Source organism: Equus asinus, chromosome 2, assembly GCF_041296235.1.
Source record: "Equus asinus isolate D_3611 breed Donkey chromosome 2, EquAss-T2T_v2, whole genome shotgun sequence".
Classification (NCBI taxonomy): domain Eukaryota; kingdom Metazoa; phylum Chordata; class Mammalia; order Perissodactyla; family Equidae; genus Equus; species Equus asinus.
The window spans coordinates 146,312,642-146,337,556 of NC_091791.1; the positions used below are offsets into that span (position 1 = coordinate 146,312,642).

General features: G+C 45.4%; 1 long non-coding RNA gene across 1 annotated transcript; it reads left to right on the forward strand.

Moving 5' to 3' along the window:
• The first annotated feature begins 1,235 nt into the window (after positions 1-1,235).
• LOC139046264 (uncharacterized) lies at positions 1,236-24,915 on the forward strand. The gene is made up of 3 exons (XR_011506109.1): positions 1,236-1,450; positions 1,871-1,965; positions 24,401-24,915. It is a non-coding gene; the product is annotated as an uncharacterized lncRNA (long non-coding RNA).

Consider the following 24,915-nt stretch of genomic DNA (forward strand, 5'->3'; position numbering starts at 1 on the left):
GCGGGCCTGTCTTCACTGGGACTGCTTTCCTCTAGGATTACCTGCCAGTGTCTGGAACACTTCAAGCCTTGCACATTTCTGATGGGGCAAGCCCTGGGCCTGGTGTGGACGACCTGGCCCTGGGTCCCAGCCCAGCCACCTGTGGGATATGTGACTGTGGACCTTGTAGCTCTCTGGGCCTCAATTCCCTCATACAAATGTGGGTGATAGAAATACCTTCCTTACAGAGCTGTTCTCCGACTCTCAGAATGCTTTGTAAATTATCACATGGTGCAAAGGTTCCTTATTACATCAGACTCCACCTCTAGTGTCCAACAAAACCCCATATAAGCTGTTGGTCTCTGCTTCTTCTCTCTTTCTGTATCTTGAGTTTGGTCTTGCCAGTGGGTGCGAGGCAAGCCAGCCTGAATGCCAAGATGGCATAAGATTTCCATTCTTGCTTAACATGAGCCTGGAGCCCTCATACAAAGGTGCCCAGACCTGGTTCAGGGTCAGGAGGAATGGGTGGCACCTGGTGCAGAGTGAGCTGTCTGGCCACAGGGGGATACAGATCAGCAGGCCAGAGACAGGGAAAAGGGGCTGAGGAGCAAGTCTGGGGTGAGAAGGTGAGATCCGAAAGGAAGGCCTGATGGGGGAAAATCTTTAAAGGACTTACAGGTGGGGCTTAGGACCGATGGGTCATTGGAGTCATATGGTCTAACACCTCGTTTTGCAAATGAGGAAATAGGCCCAGTGGGGATACCTGCCACTCTGGTAGGTGGCCTTGCTGGGACTAGAAGCCAAATGTCCTGACTCTTGTTCCAATGCTTTTAAAAATGACCTTGAAATCATTGGAAGTGACCTTCCAGCCTCCACTCTCTGTCAAGAGACCACCCAGACTAGATTCTCTAGGACAGCAACCAATTTTAAACAGTCTATCCTAAGACATTCCTACTCATCAGGGCACAGGTCCAAACTGAGGTTTGAATAATATCTCCCCGCCTGCTCCCTCACCCCCTAAAAAGAAACAGCAGAAGGGCCAAGTAGGGTGCCTGGGCCTTACACCATTGAAGATGCTCTTGCAAGGAGCCTGGAGAAAGCCCTGCTATCCTCGTGTCTGCCAGCAGGGGGCAGACACAGAACAGGTTTGTGAGCTTTGAGGTCTGGCAGCTCCCAGCAGAGAGGAGGCAGCCTGCCTCGGTTTCCAGCACTGCTTCTCACCGAATTGGGCTGCCAGCCAGGAACCAACAGTAAAAAGCCAGTGTGACTGGTTTTACTGTCTAGTAAAATGCAAATACTCATAAATGCTCATTTGCTCCATCATTTCAGGTACTTTAGTGCTTGAGCTGGCTGGCTCCAGTCAGGACTGCAGTTTAAGTGATGACCTGGCGGTAGGAGAGCTGTGACCTTGGGGAAGTCACCACCTCTCGGGGTTGTGGAGTGGCACAGATGAGAATTTGCTCACCACATAGTAAGTCCTCAATGTGAATTAGCCGGTGGTTAATAGGGATTTTTACTTTATTAACTTATTCCCTAAATAAATATTTAATGAGCACCCACTATGCATGAGGTCCTAAGCCAGGTGTTCGGGAGACAGAATAGTGAATAAGCCCCTTCTTCGAAAATATCGTAATTATCATCTTGTATGGTTTATCTATTTTTATCTTTTATCTACTATCTTTATAACAGTCACTCTATAATCTCTTTGGTTTCTTTGATTGTCCTTGTTATGAAGAAGCTCGGCACCAAATCTGAAGCCAATCTTGGCTGCTGTTTTGTCCCTTACGGCCAGCAGATTTGCATTCTTCTTGTTGATTGGTTCTGCTATTCTGTTTATGTGCCTATTTTACTGAGCCACTGTCTAACCTTCGACCTGACCTGCTCCCTCCAGGGCTGTGGGCTCGCTGCCTGCCCGCCCGACTGCTGGAAAACACTGGAGCTCTTGGGGAAAAGGAGGGCGTCAGCCCGAAACAAACATATTTACAGGTAAGGAAGTGACTGCTGGGGCCTGAGGGGAAGGGAGACAAAGCAGACACAGCAACAGTCAAAACACCTCTGGGAAAGACAGGATAGGGGCTCTGCGGGGAGAAAGAGAAAAGCAGGTGAAAATAAAGACACTGCCCAGGACCGCCTCCCAGTGTGGGCGCTAACAGTCCTGGGTTAGAAGAGAAGTTGCTTTGTATCCATTTCAGGGGCAAGGGGGAGGGAAGACACTAGCAATAGGTTGTCCACCAAGAGATAAAGAAGAGCAGGGAGCAGAAATCACTGCCCTTGGAGTGGGGACGCATAACTGAGTGTCTGAAGGGAGAAGTTCCCCAGGTCAGCTGGGACTCAGGGCACAGCGGAGTCTCCAGGTTCCACTGGGATTGTAAACCCGCCTTGATTGTAAGCCAGCCTCAGATCACTGATGTTCGCCGTACCTGCCTACCCTCCAACCCCTCCACCCCACCTCCCATGAGCCAGGATGGATATAAGGAGCCAGTCACCACGTATGTTAAAAATACAACAGGGCCGCCATTGTCCTGGCTCAGCAAACATGGAAGAGTCTGGCAGATGGGCTGGCACACCTGACCTGAAGGAAGAAAAGGGACAAATGGAAAATTGCTGACTGTGGCAAAGAAGAAGCAGGCTGACCCATCTGTTAAGAAAATATCTTGGCCAAACAAGTCACGATGTTTCTTTTAAAGACTAAGTAGAACCCACAAAAATGTGTAGCTCTGTGGACCAAAAGGTATGTGCTGGAACCCTAAATTGGAAACTGCCAAAAAGTGTATCAATTATAGAATGGATAAATTGTATTTTCATACAGTATTGAGAATGAGCAAACTATAACCACAGACGGCAATATGGTTGATTCTCATAAACAGAACGTTGAGTGAAAGAAGCCAGACAGAAAAGAACGCAGACCACACGGATGCCTTTACGCAGAGACAAAGACAGGTGCAATGATGGTGTTGGAGTCAGCATGCTGGTTACCCTTGGGGGTAGCGGCTGGAAGAGGGCACAAATTGGTTTCTGGGATGCTAGTCATGTTCTGTTTCTTGATGTGCTGCTTACATGCACGTACATTCACTTTATGAAAATTCACTGAGCTGTGCATTTTTCTAGAAGTACATAGATTTCAGTAGAAAACAAAAACAAATGACAACAACACAAGCAGATCCTGGGGTCTTGACACAGTCGGTTCCAGGGAGAGCAGTAGGACATAGGGCCCCCCACGCTGGTGCCGAACAGGAGTAGAAAGTGACCAGGGAGTGAGGAGTGACCACCGACCTGACAGCTGGCTCTTTAGGGTAGTCAGCCAACTCGCTCCTAAATTAAGACTTGCTTGGCCTAAAGAAACTAAGCAGCACCCTGGCACCAGTCATTCTGTGAGTGGTTGAGTGTGGCAGCAGAGCCAGACTGCCCAGGTTGGAATTCCAGCTACACAGTAGTGTGACCCTGGGTCAGTGCCTCAAACACTCGGTGCCTCAGTTTCCACATCTGTAAAATAGAATTGAATATATTAAATTTGGAACCGTGCATGGCACAAAGTAGCAAGTAAGGGTTTGGTTCTGTTGTTGCTGTGTACCAGGCACTTTAGTCCTCACACCCATTGGAAGAGGTAGTCAGGGGAGAAGTGATTTCAATGAGGCCACATGCTTAGGAAATGCAGAATGCAGATTTGAACCCAAGATCCTCATGATTCTAAAGCCCACAATCTAAGGCTTCCCAATCTAAGACATTCCCTTAGGAGAGGGAAAACTCTCTCCCAGAAACCAGGAAATAGAGACGATGACCCAAGGAAAATCAGCCCAATGCAAGGAAAAACTAAGACTTTGGAATAAGCAAAGGAGATCGCTGTGTAGCCTTTCAATAGGATGCTGCACCCTTCTCAAATTATCCGATTCTGTGTGGGCTCTGTGCCTTTCATTGCCTCCGAGTTATTTTACAACTCTGAAGATTGTAAATAAGGGGTAGCAATGCAAAGATTTCTTATCTAAAGACATGCAAATAAATTCTGCAACCCGCCCCCCCCAAAATAACAAAGCAAGTTTCAAGTCCATATATAAAGTTACTCCAACATCCCTTTACCCAAATAAAATTGTGGTTCTTTTGATTTCTCCTTTGAACCAGTTACAACATCTTACCAGTTCCCTCATTCAATTATCGAGTTAAATAAAACCTTTGACATGTGTTCATTTTATGTTTGTGTGAGAATCATGACTTTACTTTTTTCTTTTTTATCCGCTGACACACAGGTAGAGGCAGGTTCAACTTTGTGACCCGGGGGTTTCCTGAGGAAGGTCCGCTCTTTGTGCAACTGATATCTGCCGGCAGGAGGCCAGGTGGCCCTCACAGGGCAGGCATGAGGCCAGGGCCCCAGGTTTGGCCTCGTGCTCTGCTTCCTGGCCAGGGTTGACGAGGACGGCGGAAGGCTGGCTGGATCTGGGAAGGAACTCTGGCCAGCCTGAAGGCCATTAAGGGTGAGCAGAGAGGGATTCTGGCAAAGCCAGGCACCATCTCAGGCTGCTTAGTGGCTCAGGGACCTGAAAAAAAGAAAAAAAATCAGTCTAAGCGGGATGCGTAAATACTGGATCCTAAAGAATTGGGGTTTATGTACTTTCTCTGCCTGTTTCCTAGCTCTGTGACCCAGACAAGTTATTTAAATTCCCTAAGATCCATTTCTTCCTCTTTCAAATGTGGATAATACCCCCAGTACTACCTCTCTGGTGCAGGGAGAGGTGGGAAAATTAAGTAAGGTGATAGACATGGAGCTCTTAGCACAAGTCTGCCCTTAGCATGTGACTAACGGCAGCTATTTTCGATGTTACTGTCACGGGGAGACTCTGCGGCTCCCGGTGGAGGACACAGTGAGGCAATGCTTGAAGCTCTTGGATTTTTTTTATCAATGGAGCACTATTTATTACTATTATTTTCCCCTCGTGTGAAAGAGGCATTGTAAGCCACACCAGGTGAAATATACTCCAATCTAAAAACAAGTCAAGTTCTTGTTACTTTATCAAAGCGAGAAGTAAACACTTTACCATTCTTAACCACATGAACAAACACAAATAAAAGGATTTCTTTTAAGAGAACAAGTCGTGAAGGATGGGAATAATAATGGCTGGCTTTTATGGAGCACTTGCTCTCTGCGAGGTGTCGTTCCTAGGACTCAGCATGCCCGGTCATTTTCACTCCTCACGACGAGCTCCTGAGGGGGGAGTGGTAGCTCGCCTCCTGGTAGGAAGTGAAGTGGAGCTGGGATTCAAAGCTGGCTAAGTCAATCAACCCCACTGTATCTGGAGCACCCTGGGAGGACCTGATCCCACATCTGAGGATGTGAAGATGGTGGGGCTGAGGTGCTGGCAGGACCTCCAGGTGGCGCTGTCCAGCCAGAAGTTGAAAAATGTAGCCAGAAGTAGAATGGATGCTAAGGAGAGGTCAGATATTTTATTCATTCAACAAATATTTATTGAGGGCCTGTTATGTGTCAGGCATGTGTTCTAGGCTGAATAAAACAGGCAAGAAATCCTTGCTTTCATGGAGCTGAACTTCCAGTGGGGGCAGTTAGATACTAAACATAGGTAACATATATCATATGTTAGATAAGGAGAAGTTCTGTTGAAAAAATCAAAGAAGAGGAAAAGGTTTTGGAGAGCCAGAGGTGGGGTAGCAGGTGCAAATTTACTTAATGTGGTCAGGGAAGGCCTCACTCAGGGGGCACTTGTGTAAACCCTGACGTTAGGTAATAACTTATGCAGCTATCTGGGGGAAGAACATTCTGGATGGAGGGAAAAGCAGTGCAAAGGCCCTGTGGTGAGAGGGTACTTGGCATGTCTGAGGAACAACAGGAGACCATAGTGGCTGGACCAGATAGGCAGGGACAAGCATATCAGAGATAAAGCTGAGGAGTGGCAGGAGGCGCAGATCAGGTAGGGCCTTATATGCTGAGCGAGATGGGGAAGGTTCTGAACAGACCAATAACAAGACCTGACTTATATTTTAAAAGAACCACTCGGGCCACCTCACAGAAGGTGAAATGTAGTGGGGCAGCGGAGAAGCAGGGAGACCTCTTAAGTAGCCAGTTGCAGTAATTCAGACGAGAGATGATGGTAGGTCGGAACGGAGCGGTAACTGGACGTGGTGAGATGTGTTCAGATTCTGGACACATTTTGAGGGAAGAGCCAATGGGATTTGAGAGTCTTCAGTCATCTTGGAAACTCTCCTGTAAGGACTATTCCAATATGGTCCTGATCCCAAAAACCTTTCTTGGAAAGCCATCTCTTGGTGTCTACAGGATGACAGAACCCATCCCCCCATGGAAAGAAACCTTCCTAGCCTTTGCCAAGTGTCGGGGCACCATGCCAGCTTTTCCTCTGTCCCCTGTGGATTCTGGGCCGTGCTCTGAGACATGGAGAGCAGCAGGGCATGAGCATCGCCAGCCCCTCAGATTTCTCTCAGGACTGAGGCAGGTGCCAGCAAGAGTGATGTTGCTGCATTAAAAACCACTTCAAAACTTAGTGACTTGAAACCACAGGACACTTTCGGAATCTGTGGGTCAGTATCTCAAACAGAGCAACGTGGGGATGGCTTGTCTTTGTCTCATCAAGTCCCGGGCCTCGGCTGGGAAAACTTATCTGGGGCAACCAGCTGGAATCCTCTGGAGGAGTCCCCACTCACATTCAGAGTGTTGGTGTTGGTTGTCGGCTGGGACCTCAGCTGGCTGTTGGCCAGAACACCTACACGCGGCCACTCCCTGCAGTGTGTCTGTGTGGCGTGCTTTGGGCATCCACATCACACTGGCGGGTGACAATGGCATGTCCGTACGTGTACGTGCAGCCACCTTATCAGGAAGGGAGATACCGGAAAACAAGCTCAGCACACTGAAGACAGCAAAGCAGAAGGAAGAAAGGAAGCAGAACCACTGAATTAATCTGGAGTGTTCTCCCTCAAACTTCCTGATCAGTGAAACAAACATTTTCTGTGTTGTTTAAACCAGTTTGAACTGGGACTTTCTGTTCTTGCAGCTAAGGGCGCTGTAACTGATACGGGTCTCCTCATGGGCCACTTCTCTGGTGGGCTGCATACCCCTGGGAAGGGGGAAAGGGCTGGAGTCACCGCCAAGGACAACCGAAGTCCTGCTGCCACCCAACAGCTGCAGGCTCCCAGAGCAGCGGGGGCCCAGGGCCCTGCGGCCACTGATGCCGTGAGCCTCCAAGCCATAACGCTTGGCACCTTCATCCCTAAGGCAAGAATCGATTCTTCGCAATTATCAAGAACTTACCCCAGGGGCAGGCTGGGGAAAGGAGAGCAGTTCTGATGTGGGCTAGCTTGATGGTGGCAAACAAAAAACAAAAAGACCCTAAAGGGGAGAAAATCCTTCCGAAGTGGCTTTCTCACTGACTCCACAGGGATTGCTTGCCTTAAGCCGTGTGTGTGTGCGATGAGCACGGACACTGGTCATTGCCCCAGATGCATCCCTCAGACCTTCCAGTCTGAGGCACTCCAGCCAACCTCAAACTGCCAGTGTCTGTATGCCTGTGCCTGAGGCTCTTTTCCAGAATGTGGAAAGCTCCTGGCTCACCTGCAAGGAAGTGCCAGAAGTGCCAGGAATTAACACCCCGAGGGAGCTGCCCTCCACCCAAGCTCCTGCTGGTGTATAAATGCCCCAGCTCTCTCCCACTCTGGGGAAGCATTCTGAGGAGTGTATCTGACACCGTTTTCCAGGGCTCCCCATAGGACTGAGCTCTGTTTGGTGCTGTGATAGCCGGTGCCATCATGCACCCCTTGTTGACGGCTTTCCCGCCCTGTGTCACTTTCCTGCTGGTGCTCTCAGCCCCTCACAAATCAATTACCTGTGCTCAAATCTTTGTCTCAGCTCCTGCTTCTGAGGGAGCCCAAACTAAGGCAGTAACCAGAGGGGAGTGGTGGGAGAATGTGGGAGAGGACGTGGACAGGGAAGTCCCTGAGGGATGAAGTGACAGTTGAGCCACATTCTTCTTTCTATTGGGAAGCTCTGGAGGCATGAACCAAGGCTTTTGAGAATTGCCAAATGGGACATGAGACTCCTAAGTTTCCGAGGCCCGCTGGTTGATCATGAGAGCCCACTTGGTGAGGCCTCCTATATATACAGACATCAGGGGGACATTAATACAGTTCTGATTGGGGTCCAATCCCTGCCGCACCCTTGGGTGTCAGTCACACTGATAATCCGCTCACCCTCTTGGCACCACCCCCCTGCAGCTGAAGGGACCTCTCAGCAGTGATCAGCATCAAGAATGGGTCCTCCTTTGTCCTTATCCATTCAATGTGTTTATTTTCAAGATTACATTTGTGGAAAGCGTTTAAACAGCGCCATTTAGAAGAAAACAAAAGTCACCAGATGGAAAAATAGAATAAAAAAACACGCACACACAGAAAATTCCCGAAGCAATATAGGCAGGGGAGCGGGAGTTATTGTCCTGCTGCTGTGGATAAAGCAGCTGTGTTGGAAGAGCTATCTGCTCTTGACAGCCTAGAATTTTCAAGGGAGAACTGAACACAGGTCAGCAGAATTCTGTGCTGCAATTCACTTCCTGAGAAAGTTTGACAAACCTTCCTTCTTCTTCCCTCTAGGAAGGACAGAAGAACGGTTACTAGGATTAACACGTATATTGAATTATAAAGCACAGGCAGCTTTTGTCTAGGAATAACGCCTTCCAGTTGCCCCATATCTTATTTGGACAGATGTTGTTCTCAAGAGTCTCAGAAACACCCTTAGCCACAGGCTGGCTGCAAAATCAGAAGCAAGAAAGATGGAAGCTGCTCCTGAGGCTGAGACAAACATCACCTCTTGCCCCTTCAAGAAATCAAGAGAACCAAACAGGCTTCCCCTGCCCCCCTCACCCCACCTCCTAACACAACATGATTTTGCCTACACTAGGGGTCGAAGAATGTCAGCAATACCCCAAGGGTGGCTGAAAGGCCAACTTTCATTCACAAGAAAGGCCCTGGTCATTGCTGCTTCTTTGCCTTTCATTCTCCCAATGGCCAACAGAGGGAGAGAAAGGATGGTGGTGTGAAAATGTGCTCAAGTCAGGACTGGTGTCCTGGGTCTTGTGAGGAAGAGTCGTAACGTTTATTTTCCCTGGGCTGATCTTAACTGGACTCCTGGCCCCCATGCAGAGCCACGCCGGATGTAATGTGTCTGGGCATTCCCCCATCTGCCCAGAAGAGGGACTCTGGTCACAGACAGCAGCAACGGGACATGGTGTAGCGTGGTGGCCCTGGCAGTGGGAGAGGAATATTGGCCCCATAGTCAGCAGTCCCCGCCCTGCCACTTATCACCTGTGTGACACTCAGTAATTTATTTAACCTCTCTGACCCTCGATTTCTCCATCTGTAAATAGCAGTTCCTATCTCAGATAGTTAACTGGAGGATTAAAAGAATATATAAAACGCTAGTGCCTAATGCATCATAAGCTCTCTGTAAATGGCAGCTCCTATTAGTACTGAGGGAATAAGGCTGTTTCTAACACTGCGAGCAAATATGGGCTAATAACAGCTGTTTCCACAATTGTCATTTTTAGGGGCTGTTAACATGATTGTAACTGCAGGTCTTAGAGCAACAATGACTATTAGAGAATCCAACTGGAACTTCACATTAAGAAACCAATCACATTAAGGAAAGAATGGCATGTTGGGCAGCAGGTGGACAGTTGGAACAGCCGGAGAGCATGTGGAAAGTTACCAGAAGGTCCAGCTGCCATCAAGAAGGCTTCCCAGGGGCTTATTGGGCCTGACAAGTATGCAGGAGCCGGAGGAAAAGGCAGGCGCCCACAGACAGAACTCTGTGCCCGTCTGTGCAAGCAGGTTTCTTTAACAAAGTCATGAGAAAGAGATTTTACAGAGGCCGAGGCTGTCTGAGGAGAAAAGAGATTGAACACCACAGACAAAGCCGTCTGTTTCCTAGGAGTGTCCTGGCCAGGCCAGGCATCTCCGAGCTCAAGCGTGATGGAGGGTGCAGTGCCCCTGGGCGACCTCCCAAACCTTCCTCCTCGTGTTTTGAAAGCATTAATCTGAGTCTTATTCAATAATAGCATTTTCCTGTCTGCCCTTTTCAGACATACAGGATGGTCATGTATGACTGAGAAATGCCAACAGTGAGAAAAGTCCAGAAACAGGGTGGATTCTTTGAGGAAAAGAGGTAAAATCGACAAGAGATTTTGGTGGGGCTGTGGATGATGTGTGAAGAGGTGCACAGCGGAATAGCCTGGCGTGATACTGTAATTTATAAGAAGAAAGGTGTATTTGGTCATCCTGTTTCTGGCACAGAGCTCCTAAAACCCTCGGCATTTCCTTAAGGATAAGAGCCATAAACGTGTCTTGATATTTACAACAAACCCCTTTCAGCTACCCCTGAGTTTATGTTAATGAAGTGACTTTTGGAAAGGTGCTAAGGATGGGGGCTGGTTGCCAGGAGAACCAACCACATGATTAGAGGGTGGGAAGTTTCAGTCCCACCTCATCCTCTCGGGAGGAGAGAGGGGCTGAAGATTGATTCAATCACTAACGGCAGATCAGTCATGCCTATGTAACGAAGCCTCCAAAAAACCCAAAAGGACAGGTTTCGGAGAGCTTCCTGGTTGGTGACCACGTGGGGATTTGGGGAGAGGCGGTCTCTCAAACAGCATGGAAGCTCCGCTCCCTTTTCTCATACCTTGCCTTATGTACATCTTCCATCGGGCTGTTCCTGAATTATATCCTTTTATAATTAAATGGTGATCTAGTAAGTAAAATGTTTCTATGAGCCACTCTAGCAAATTAATAGAACCCAAGGAAGAGGTCATGGGAACCTCTGATCTGTAGCTGGTAGGTCAGAAGCACAGGTGACAACCTGGACTTGGCATCTGAAGGGGGAGAGGGGTGTCTTGTAGGATTGAGCCCTAAACCGGTGGGATCTGATGCTGTCTCCAGGTAGACAGTGTCAGGATTGAGTTGAATTTTAGGACATCCAGCTGGTAACAGAGAATTGCTTGGTGTGGGGGAAAAAACCCACGCTTCGGAACTGGTGTCAGGATCCTACCTGAGGAACTTTTTCATAAAACAGTGAGCGGCAGTGACCTGCAAAGAGAATCAGGTTAGGGGAGTGGGGGGATCTGTGTATTGAAAAGCTCCCTCTCCAAGGATGTTCGGATGAAGACCCCCCGGGAGATGAGAGGCAGCCAGAGAGGGGCCTGGGCTACCAGAGAGAACTCCAGGAGGTGGGAAATATGCCAGCATGTACGCCTTGAGACCAGGAACCTTTTCCAATTCACATAGAATCCACGCATCTTAGATAAATAAAAAACAAAAAACATTAATTCTGCATTCATTTATTCCAGAAATACAACTTCATTTCTCTCCCACCCCACACCTTTTCCTCCCTCTCTCATGCACACAACATGCAGAGTAAATTCCACATCTTGATAGATGACAGCCAGTGCTGGCTCTGCACAGCAGCCGCTGCCCAACAAGAGCAAGGCTGCCTCCCGCATCCATTAACGGCACCAATCACCACGGTATTGTCATGGTCAGTTTTCAGTCCATTTCGAGAGTCTCGCTGGCCTTGTTCTCTGAGTCTGTGGCACAGTTAAGTCTGACCAGCACATTTCCCTTAAAGAAAGCACAAGAGAAAAATCTTTAGCAACAGCCCAGTATAAATGTATTATATTCTGGGAAAATAGACTATTGTAAAAGTCTACTTAATACCTTTACTCCACCCGAGCCAAGTGAATCCTGCCCTTTACAAGCTCCTGGTTATTGCCTCCTTGTTATTGCCATGTACCCTGCCAGAAATGACCTTCCCAGGCCATGGACGTGCTGTTGTGGAAAGAGCTCTTGTTCTGGAGCAGGCAACAACCAAGTTCAAGCCCAGCTCATGCTTACCCAGCTGTGGGTCTCTTTTCCCTACTCAGCGAATGAGGATAACAGTATCCACCTCAAGGGGATTTCATGAGGATTAAGTGAGGTAACTTCTGGCCCCCAGGTTCTACAGTTTAGCTGCCCAAGCCATAGAAGATTCTAGAAGGCAACCTCTTTCCCAGGCCATAACCAAACCATAGTCAGCTGAATGAACTTAGGGAGCTGAATAAGCATACAGGGCTCCAGGTCTGTAGCAGGAACCCTAATGGTAGGGAGGGAGGGCAGTAGGAGGGGACCCACGATGTCATAAACCCTAGACAAGGAGTAAGACAAGTAATGCAGCAGAATGGGAGCCTTCCTTGCATCCTGTCTCCCTCTCTTCCTCAGTATTAGACTGAGTTTGTGGGGGTGGCAATATGCCCAGATGAAAAACTATGTTTCCCAGCCTACTCTGAAAACAAGAATGGCCACATAACTAAATTCCAGCCAATGGTATGTAGGCATAAGTTATTCAATGAGACAGTTGGGTAAGTTCCTTAAGGAGCAATTGACTCAACTGGGAAGCTCTTTAACATTTCTTCCTTCCTTCTTGCTAACTGGAACTCAGACATGATGACAGGAGCTGCAGAGACTATCTTGGGACCATGAGGCAGCCCTGAGGATGAGAGTGCAGAGAGCTAAAAGGTGTTTGGGATGATGATGTCCACCTCCAGATTTATTTCATGTGGGAGAAAAGTAAATCCCAATCACTTGTTATTTCAGGCCTCTGTTACTAGGACAGTGTGGTGGCCGGCTTCCAAGTTGGCTCCCATTGATCCTCATCTCCTGGTATTCATGCTCTTGTGTAGTCCTTTCCCACACTGGATAGGGCTGACCTGTGTAACCAGCAGGATATTGAGGAAATGATGGGATGTGACTTCTGAGGTTAGGTTATAAAAGACATAGGGGGTTCTGCCTTACTTTCTCTTGGATCACTCACTCTGGGGGACATCAACTGCCATGTCATGAGGGCATTCAAACAACCCTCTGGAAAAGTCCACATGGCAAGAAGCTCAGGCCCCTCCCCCAAAGCCAGCGTCAACTTGCCGGCCATGTGAATGAACTCTTAGAAGCAGATTCTCTAGTTCATGAAGCCTTCAGATGATCGAAGCCCCAGTCGACATCTTGACTGCAATCTCAATGATTGAGACTTCAAGCCAGAACTCCCAAGTAAGCTGCCCCTGAACTTTTGACCCACATAAACTGTGAGACAATAAGTGTTTGTTGTTGTTTTAAGACCCTAAATTTGTTAAGCAGCAATAGATAACTAATACATAGACATACTCAATTCCTAACTGATACAAAACCTTAGGGGTCAACTTGGCATGGCCACATGTGACAGCTGGCTGATCCGTACTCTCCACCTGCCAAACCCCCATCCTCAGAGGCGCAGCTTCCCTCCTCCTCTTGCCACTTACCCCGAACACAGGTCTACTCTGTTCCACTTGAGGAGGGATCTCTGCCACTCTTTCTCCTCCAAACTTGCTCAGCTGCAGGAGTTCTCACTTCCACACCACCTCATCCCTAGGTATCCACAGCCACCCCCCTACCCCAGTCCATTATACGGTAAGCTTACCAATATTCCGGGTGACGGAAAGTGGGGTGGCCCTGTGAGTTAGCTGAGAGCTGAGACAGGTTTGGGGGAAGAGAGAGGACTCCCTGAGCCAACTGCCTCTGTGGGCTCTCCTCACCGGCCTCACACAGTAGACAACTAGTCTTGCTCATTAAAACTGGCTCCCTCAGGACTCCTGGAACAGAGAAACGGAGCTGGAAAAGATAAAACTCCTCAGGTCTCTTCCTGGAGCTTCCACTCCAGCTGCCCTCTCCAAAGCCGTGGAAGTGTATCCAATCTGAGGGGTTGGAAAATGAGTGCACAATGCTTGAAAATTCTTCTTACACTAAGCTCTCTGAAAGTGAGGACCAGCAATGTGCTGCTGCTTCTTTTCTCATTCTATGTTGGACCCTGTCCCTTCAAAGGAGGAGCTAACTTTTCTAATTGCCATTTCGGCAGGGAAGGAAGTTTCTTAAGATAGAAGTGGAAAAAAAAAATGAGTACAGGAAGGGATCAGTTAAGAATTTGGACATATATTGTACGTTAGGGTTTTCCAGAGAAACAGAACCAATAGGATGAGATTTATCATGAGGACTTGGTTTACACAGTTATGAGGCTGAGGAGTCCCATGTTCTGCCATCTGCAAGCTGGAGACCCAGGAAATTCCAGCCTGAATCCAAAGGCCTAAGAGCCAGGAGCAGCAATGGTGTAAGTCCCAGTCCAAGAGCAGGAGACCTACGTCTTAGCTCAAACAGTCAGGCAGAGGGAGAGAACCTTCCTCCACGTTTCTTGTCCTGTTTGGACCTTCAACTGGTTGGATGATGCCCACCCACATGGGGAGGGCAATCTGCTTTACGAATGGAATTTACCAATTCAAATGCTAATTAATCTGCTCCGGAAACACCTTCACAGACACACCCAGAAATAATGTTTAACCTGATATCTGGGCATCCCATGAAATAGTCAAGTGGACACATAAAATTAACCATCACATAAATAAAAGCTTGTTTATGGAGCACATGCCATTCCCTGCCTCACACCCAGTGCTCTGCGGACAAGGACCTCTCTATACATGCCATGCTGGGTTTTCCCTTTTTCTGTGCTCTTCTGCCCCAAATGGTCTTTTCTCATCTTCATATCTGGCTAAGTCCTGCTCGCACTTTAAGACTCAGTCTAAGCAATCTCTCAGGGTGTGGTAGGAGCCACTCTGGACAATTCCATAATGTCTCATGCTCTTACCCACTGTATGTTGCTCCCATGACACTCTGTGCACAGATCATCAGTCTTACATCATTGACTCCATGTGTATCTATCTCCCCCATCACTATGAGCACTTAAGACAGGAGCTTTGCCTATATCACTTCTGCATACCCAGCCCCTTTCTAGATTCTAGAACAGTCTAGCAATAGTCTATCTAGCAATATCTATCTAGCAATAGTTTATCTTAATAAATGTGTGCTGAGTGAATAAATGATTGAATAAGTGAATCAATATGTAATATGCACTGCACAGTGGAACACTATCATTTCCACTCTTAGACCAACTTCTATTTGATTTTCTTAAGCTGTGAACATTGTCCCAACGTGACATTTGGGGGCTGCTCCCCAGCCCTGTGATTTCCTACTCTTAAAGCTGGTCTTTAAACCGCCACACTGAGGAACAAGAATTCCATTTCACTTCATTTTTCTAACTCAGAAAAATCTAGCACTGACGACTCTCCAGAGTGGTGAGAAGTTCAATCTCAGTCACATTCAGGGGTGTCAAAGTATAACTTTCAAAATGCTAAAAATGTAATTTTCATGTAAATATATAAGGAGCACGTGTCAAAAGATTTACATAATTCATTAATGAGGACAGGCAGGTCGAAAAAGCTGGTTCAAAGGATGACAAGAGAAAATGATGTAGGGAGAGTCAGTGAAAAAGGGAACCAGGAATAAGATTGCCACATTGGATATAAAATTGGTCAACGCTCTACACAGCAATAAAGCCCTTACTCTTGGGGTTGCCTTCACTACCAAACAGATTCACTTGCATTTCAACCATACAAAAATCAGTCACCTCCTTTCAGTTTTCTACAAGCTAACATCTAACTTTACGGAATCTGGGCCTTAATGACCATAAAGAGCAAGCTCAACAAAGTTACCTTCCTGGAGAGAAGGCAAGTGAACTCTATTCTGGAAATAATTCTACCAAGAAAGAGGTTAGAATGAGAGAGTTAAGGTGCAGCTCGGGGATTTATACGCTTAAAATGAACGTGAGAATGAGACTAAACTGGATTTAGACACGATGTGGATGCACAGCAGAGCAGCGGTCCAGGGCAACATGACCTGGTGAATAAAGGACATTAGAGAGGAGGCCAGTGCCGATGTGTATGCAAAAAAGAGAAGAAACAAAAGACCAGGTATTTTCAAATAGTGATCTGATGAAAAGACTAGTAAATTATATTGGGCAAGTGCCCAAAATGTGCCTTGATAAAGTCCTAACGAAGGGGTTTGTTGCGGGTTTATGATGTGTGCCCAGATCATCCGCTCTGGGGTTCTCTGCTGGAAGAACTGTCTACAGAAGAGAAAACTCTAAGTGTGAAATAAAAGAAAGCTTCCCACTGCCTCCCCTCACCCCATTCCCCCAAACCTAAAAGGCAGGGCCTGCAGCACAGACTCAGAGCCCCTCACTCACCACCTCACAGAAGCGGGAAATGCCAGAGCTCTGAAAACCAAAAATTTGATGACAAACTTGATGTGAACTGATGGGAGCTGAACGGAACTGAACTCTGGCTTAAACAACAGACATTGTCTCACCGTTCTGGAGGCTGGGAAGTCCCAGATCAAGGTGCCGGCAGATTCCGTTCTCGACGAGTACCCTCTTCCTGGCTCACAGACGGCTGCCTTCTCACAGTGTCCTCACATGGTGGAGAGAGGGAGTTCTGGTGTCACTTCATCTTCTAAGGGCGCTAACCCCATCCCGGGAACCCCACCCACACAACCTCATAGAAACCTAATTACCTCCCAAATACCCCAGTTCCAAATACCATATGGTCTTCAACATACGAATTTGAGGGGGACAAAATTCAGTCCATTACAGCATCTGGCCCTACAGGTTTTAAGCTCAGGGGTGTGCTTCTATACCACACCCGGAGATTATCAGTGTTAACATTTTGGTACCTAATCTGATTTTTCAAATTTCCCTGTTGTTGGATGTTTTCAATTTTTCCTATTTAAAAAGAATTTTGTGATGATTATTTCCATATGATAAATTCCTAAAAGCAGAACCAGAGTAAAGGACCATACATGTTTTAAGGCTCTTGACTCATGTTGCCAAATTGCTTTCCAGCTTTGTCGGCCAGTAGTGAAGCAGGGCTCTCTCGGCACAGCCCTCGCTGAGTCTTACTGTTACGGTCTAATTTTTTGTTTATAGAAAACAAGCATGTGTGCATGACACAGTATTTGAGTAGCACAGAAATGTATACACCCTTGCTGCCACCTTTCAATCACTTTCCCCAGAGGGAGGTTAACCATGTTCCACATGTTTTCCTTAAATCTCTCTTCGCCTTTGCCGCTGCTTCCACTAACACTCCCCCATCCTGGGCCTTCAGAGGCCAGATGAGGATAATGACTTTCGTTATATTTCAGACGTAGGCTTCCCTCAGCCATTTAATTTCTGGACTTTGCTAGTTTTGACTATTCTAAAGGCATTTAAAAATTTCCCTCTCTGCCACCTATTTTCTTATTTTAGCAAGATTTTACATCCCCTGGGTATCCAGCCTGGCTGAGAAACTAGAGAAAAGGGAGATTAAAATTTGTAAACCCCATTAGGTCTCTGACTACCAGTGTGATTGGCAAGATCTTACCCAAACCAAAGGCTGAGGCCATGTTTGAGAAGACACCTGCTGAGGGGCAAGTCTCCTCCGGCTTCAGCAAAGACTTTGCCTTTAAAGTCTGGACTAGATCTCTTGGGGTGGGGTGCAGGGAAGAGAGACGCCCTGTGTTGGTGCTCTATGATACCACATGATTGCAGTGAGGGTCATGGTGGGGGTAGGGGTGTTCTGAATAGACCAGACGGGAGTTGTCCACCATAACAGCCTTTGGCTCTGTCCACCAGAGTCCTCCCACTCTGGCAAAGCCATTCTCCAGAACCCTCGAAGGGTTGGAAAGGAGAGGAAAACAAACAACTCCAAGTGGATCCATTATAATCCTGCCAGGTAGATGGAATCCATTCCTTTTGGATGACACATTCCCCGACACCCACTCTGGGGTTGCAGAGATGAACCCAACCCAGACACTGCTCTGGAGAGGACAAAGGACAGGGTTTCTTTTGAAGCTCTTCCCCTTTAAATCATAGTTGCCACTGTGCAAAGTCATGGTCTGTGATGAAAAATAGGCTCCACGTAAGGGAGAACCCGCCAGGCTCTGCAAACTTCTCTGTGATGCTTAAACAACCAGCTCCAGAGGAGGAAGTAAATGAGGAATGGACAGGAGGGTCCTTGGGCACCTGCTCTGCTCCCTGTCCCAGCTCCTGACCCTGACCTCCTTCTCTGGTCCCTAAGCCTCCAGGTCTGTCCCCCCAAGAGTGCCACATCCACATAGTTTCATTCCTTCCCTCTCTCCATCAAAAGCCCAGGCCAGGCCTGAGACTATGCCCTACCTTGTCCCTCTAGACTTTCGGGCTCAAACCCCATTTCTCTCTGGTCTCTAAGATTGTTAACTCCCATCACCTGAGACTCCCTTTCTTATTTACCAAGGATGTTAGTAAGACTGTTGGCTCAAGACTTGTAACACATGAAAGTCATCAAATCATACTTCCACTACCCGATTTTCCATAGACTTCCCATCTCTGGCCAGTATGTTTTCAAGTATGTTTTTCAGGGATATATCCACCATACAATTGGGATTTGACTGTGCAAACTAAGATTTCATTGCTAATATACTGATTTTTTTAAGTGTTTTCATTTTTATCCTCAATTTGTAGCCAAATTCTCATTTGACAACAATTTCTTACGTATCTTAACACAATTACTCATAGGCCTCATGCCTACAAGTCCAGACTAATTTCCATCATCAAATGATACAGTATTTTAATGGCCACCTAAGTAGCCTATCTTTAGATTTAACTATAAATGTTTCTGTTTTAAGAAAGTCTGTGATAAAAAAATGACATGAGAGTCAGCATATAGCCACATCTCTTTGTAATGCTTTCTAGATTTTTTTCCTTACAAATTACTTTGTAACCTTGTGTTATAATTCCAGTCAGTTGTTCCATAGTCTGAGAAACATCCACAGTGGACAAGCACGCAGTTAGACATGTCAATATGTAGGCTGAGTCTTTCCTTTGGGCAAATAACTTGCACACTGCAGCTGGAGGGTGTCTCCTGAGCTGTCATGCACCTAATCCTTCTCAATTAGGAGCAAGGAATGAAGGGTTGCATACAGGTGTTAGCACCAGGATGTGGACTCAGGTGCGGGGCCTAGAAATATGGATGGAGGCTGCCTTGAAATGAACTGAAATTCTCTCACCAGAGAACCAGGAAGGAGAAGGTGAAGACATTGTTGATGCTACGCCCAGGAACAGAGAGTGGGCTCAGCCCACTTGGACATTCTAACCCAGACCCTAGCCGTCCTGACAGAGATTCCAACAGGACCTCTTTCAGCCCCACATCTTGCAACTGTTTCTTCAAAGAGGGCCAGAGAGGCCCAGTTGACACTGCTGCTCCCCACTGATGCTCAGCTGAAGTCATCCTTCTCTATAGGAAGCCACTGGAGACATCTGCCCTTTCCTGAAAGTCCTGGGGTCCACCACCCCTGCCCCCGACTGAATCTAGACATTCGCCATCCCTGGCTGGGTCTGGACCCCTGGACTGTTCCATGATGCTGTTTAAATGAAGCAAAGAAACAAGCTGCTTTTAGGGCCAAGGAAGAGATGGGGCTCACCAGGAGGGCCTGGCAGCTCCTAATGGAATCAGCATGGGCCGTGACACAGACTCATTCATTTTAATTCCTGATCTGCTACCAACTGCGAGACCTTAGGCAAGTCGCTTAACCTCTCTGAGGCCGCCATTTCTCCACCTGTAAAATGCAGATAATACCGTACAGGGACATGGTGGGCATACTGAGTGCATGCACAAAGGAAAGTATTGTGAAAATACCCGGTACAATTATCAGTCTGGCAATATGTTGATGCTAGCCTTGAACAGTTTGTATTACTTTCTAAAAATAAAAAAGGCTGCTAAGAAAATTTTATGAAAATTCATCTTTCTACTTGTGTAATTTTCATAAAAACTCTGAAAGTGTTAGCATGTAAACAATGGCAGATACTCATTTTCTTTATAAATATCTATAATTGAAATCAGCTTTACAAAACAGAACAAACCCAAGTAAATTATATGCACGTGATTAATTACGAAATTTTTGTCTCGTTAACAAAAGCTTATGTAAATCTGAATTAGGAATGTAAAGAGCATCCTTGAACTTGTTGATCCATTTCTTCAAGCTTAATTGCAAAAATCTTAAAAACCATACAACTACTCCCACTCCCGGAACTAAATCCAGCAGAAGAGAGAGAGTGGAGAATGAGCCAAAATTCAAGACTTGGGAATGCACAGGCTTAAAAAATTGGGGAAAATGCTCAAAGTCATTGGCAACCAAAGAAATAGAAATTAAAACTACTAGAATGGCTAACTTAAAAGGATTGAAAATATCAAACGTTGATGAGGATGCGAAGCAACCAGAACTCTCGTGCATTGCTAGTGGGAGTATAAAATGCTACAACTCTGGAAAGGTTAGCTTCTGATGCAGTCGAACATGTACCTACTGCACTTCTGCACCCAAGAGAAACGAAAATGTAGATCCACAAAGAGACTTGAACAAGAATATTCATAGCAGCTTTATTCATAACGGTCAAAAACAGAACACAACCCAAATTTCCACCCCCAGGAAAACGAATAAATGAACTGCGGTATATTTACAAGATGGAATACCACTCAGCAATAAATAGGAGCAAACTACTGATATATGGTGGATGAATTTCATAGACATTATGCTGAGCAAAAGAAGCCAGTCATAAAAGAGTAGATATCGTATGAATTTATTTATATGAAGTTCTACAAAAGACAAAACTGTCAATAATGGGAAGAAAAATCAGAAAAGTGGTTGGCTCTGGGAGGATGGACTAGTGGTGAAAGAACTTTCTGGGGTGATGGAAATGTTATGTGCTTTCATAGGAGTGTGTGTGTGTTACGTGGGTTCATTTGTCAAATTATATCAAATTGTACACTTACGATTTGTGCATTTCACTCTGTATAAATTTTGCCTTAAAAAATAGCTGAAAACAAATGTTGAACTCTAGTAAGTGGGCTTGCTTTTCTCAGTGGTATGTGTTAGTAATTCTGAACTACTTTCTGCATATCCTAGGCTCGAGCAAATGAGTAAATACCCTAAATATCCTAAGGGAAAGGGGAGCCAGGTTTCTTACTCTCAGAGAAAAGAGTTACAAATATGGAAAAGGGGAAGATTCTAATGTTCTTTGAGGTTACGGATTGGAATTGCAGGTATCAGTATGAACTCACGCTTTTTGGTAGATAGATAGATCAATAAATCTATTTCCTAGCTATGTCCACTGAGAACACCTAGAAGCAGTGACACCCCTATAAGCAGTACCACATCCAGAACTTAGATCTTGGTTTCTAAATACCATTCTCCACTCAAATGAACGAGGGCTCCCTGGAGAAAAGTCTTAGATTCCAGGACTGGGGCATGGAAAGCACAAAATGAACCTGGAACATCTTGTTGTACCAGAATCTAGTGAGATTTTCCCCTTACTAATCAGCAGTTGGGAAACTTCAAAGGACCCAGGCTCAGATTGAAGGAACTTCCACTGGCCAAATCTGGGACAATTTGAGAATCAATGATAATAATGCATTATATTCCACTGAATAAAGTAAGAATCCATGAGATCACACTGTTATAAATACATACATACACAAGTAGGGGAAAAGATAAAGCTCTTCCTTATGGAAAAATGTTAACTAACAAATATAAAAGGAATGATGGAATTAGAAAATCACCAATGGGTGCTAAAAAAAGTTTGATGAGGGTGACAGTTTGATAAGGAACAGAATATTTACATGGTCTCAAAGTATTTCCCTACGAATTACTTATTACTTACAAAAGGGAAATAGACACCACCTGTTCCAGTTACTATGGCTACATAACAAATTACCCCCAAATTCAGCCCCATTAAACAGCCATGTATTATGCTAATGGCTTCTGGGGGTTAGGGATTTGGACAAGGAACGTCAGGGCTGGCTTGTCTCTGTTCCGTGATGTCTGGGGCTTCAGCTGGAAAACTTGAAGACCAAAAGCTGGAATCAGCTGAAGGCTCCCTTACTCACACAAGTGCAGCTGCTGTCTGTCACTGGGAGCCTCCGATCCTCTCCTCGTGGCTAGCTGGCTCCCTCACAGGATGGTGGCTGCCGGATTCACCACAATAAAGTTACCACTGCTCACTTTGTAATGAATAAGTACCTTATAGGGAGATAGTTTGAGACTATATAAATACCCTTCCTCTCAATCATGCTTTTGCCCACTAATTTTAGCATCCACTGATGACTTTTTGCCTCCAACAGTTTTTATCGTGGTATCGTTTCAAACTGTTTTTTTAAAGGCCAGTTTACTTCACAGACATCTGCATTTCTTCAGAAGGCCCAAATTCCAAACAGAAATTCTTGGAAGCATAGAATCCATTCATTTGGCTCCCAAGCCCTCATCTTTGAAAATGGCCCTTTTTTTTAAATTGATAATCTTTGCTAATCTGATAGGTTAAAAAAAGATATCTCCTCATACCTTTAATTGCATTTCTATTATTACAGACTGAAGTTGCGCATCTTTTCATGTTTGAATCATTTGTATTTCTTTTTTGGTAACTGTTCTTATCATTTGTCCATTTCATATTTATTTGCTGGAGTTCTTTTATATACTAAGAATTAATTATGAAATAAAGAAAGGTATTAAGGAAGATAGCCCTTTATTAGTTATACAGGTTGCAAGCATTTTTCCCAGTTTTGTGTTTCTCTTTTTTTCTTTTAATTTTCTTCGAATATTCTTTTTTTATGCACAATTTTTTAATTATAGTAGAATTTACCGATTAGTGTGTGTGTGTGTGTGTGTGTGTGTGTGGTTTCTTAGAAGAGACTTCCCCATTCTGGTATTACTAGTTAAATAGCTCATATTTTTACATACTGCTTTAATGATTTTATTTTTTATGTTTATATATTTGATTCATCTGGAAGTAAATTTGCTGTAGGAAGTGAGTTAGAAATCCAACTTTTTTTTCACGTAACGATCTAGTTGTCTCAACATCATTAAAGGAATAATTTACTGTTTTCCTGTGGATGCACCTTTTATCACATATTCCATGTGTATTTGGTTCGACTTTCTAGTCTGTATCATTGCTCTGTCATGTGTTTTTACCATGTTGTTTGAATTATTGTGGATTTATCATGTTTTAATATCTGGTAGAACTAGTATCTCTTCGTGACTCTTTTTTCCCCCACAATTTTTCTTTCCAAGAATATGCTTATTTTTCATGTGAACTTTAGATTCAGTTATATGCTTAAAAATTTGATTTTTATCAAGAAAGTAATGTATTTCTGGATTAACTTAGGGGGACGACATCTTCATGACACTGAGTCTTCCCAAGTATGGAGGCTCAGACATACCCGCACTTTCCATTGTTTAATGCCTCCTTCTGTCTCCCTTTTTCGTGTGGCTTAAAGCAGTACCTTAAATGTGTTTTTCACATAAATCTATCTGTATGATTAAATTTATTTTGGGGGGATTTTATTTGTTTTGTCCCTACTGTAAACGGATTCTCTTCTCCCATCATATCTTCTGATTGCTGCTTCTACAGAGTTAGATGTTTACAAATAGCTAAACAGTTCATCAGTTCTCTAAGCTCATATCACTTAATGGGAGGAAGAGGATTTTCTTTCTTTCTATATCAATCATCAACCCACAATGGTAGGAAATGAATCTAGGGCTGTATACCAAAAGCACCTTCAGGCAGGTCTCATTTTTTTTCTTGATAGAATGAAATAGAACATTCAGCACACTGGCTTTTGGACAGTATATATATATGAATATATATATATATTCAATAAGTAAATCCTTTTTTAAAAAAAAACTGCTTCAGCTCATCTTAACTATATCAGCCTCCATTAATACAAGTGAAGAAACAGTGAGAAAGAAGGAAAACTGAGGCGTAAAATACGAAAGAAGATTTTGAGATGTTTGTCTATGGTTATAACCACACATTTTCTCAGAGTGTGGGCTTTGCAGTCATCACACTGGCCTTAAAAGAAAAAAATTTTTAACTAAGCATAATTCCCAGGCTTTTCACAGGCTAATTCAGAGCTTGCAAACTCATATGCGAGAAGGTGCCAGGCAGGCGACATAAATGAGCGAGGCAGACCTGGAGATGATAAAACAGAGAAAGAGGGGACTAGGGCAAACTGCCTATCTCTGCCCCAGTGAAGAGGCCACGGCCCCTCAGCACCCATCGGTAGCTTCCAGCGGGTAATTAAGACCAAGGGCGCTGAGTCTTACAATTTTTTAAAAGAAGCCAGAAATCCAGATTTAACATATAAAAGTTCCCAGTTTTTAAATACTGGATCAAATTTTAAAACAAAAAAATATCGTGTAGGCCAGGTGTAACCCAGACCCTCAGGCCAACCGGCGTTAGGACCTACCGCTCTAACCCTTATTCCAGGACCCTCCACGTGGAGCGGGAGACCCCAGCAGCAAAAACCATTCTGTGCCGCTCACAAGCCGTGTAGACCCCGCCTAGGCCGGCTCCGGACTCTACACAGAGCGTTACCACCCTGGTTTGATGAGATGATAAATAGCCTGCTTTGCCCCAAAGATAGAAGTGGAAAATTAACTTCTCAATTTTCACATTATTTATGGCGATGACCAGCTCCAGGAAACCACCGATTTCACAATGGCCTCCTCCCAGTGAAGCAGCCATTCGGCGTGTTATGCCGAGCAGACTGCACGTGGGCCACTGCGTGGGCTTCCACCAGGATGGCAGCTGAGGTCCGGGTTCCAGACTCCAGAGGAGGGGCGGAGCGCGCCCTCCACACTCAGCGTGCATGGATTGTTCCACAATCGTCACACTTGTGAGCTAATCCCCCAAAGCCAGCTTGCTTATTAAAATTAACTAGACGGTTTCTCTTCCGGGCATCATCTTTTCTAGAGAGATATATTCATCCACAACATTGATAGAGTGATTTGCAATTTTCGGAGTGTCTCCTTGTCCTCTTCTTATCCAATTTAAAACAACCCCATGGGGGAGGTGTTATGACAACCCACATTTTACAGGTGAGAAAGCTGAGATCAGAGAGCTTCTATGGCTTGCCCGAGCTCCAAAACATCATTACTTATGTTCAGGCAGCTTAAAAAGTCTTTTTCGGAGTCAGCCTGGTGGTGTAG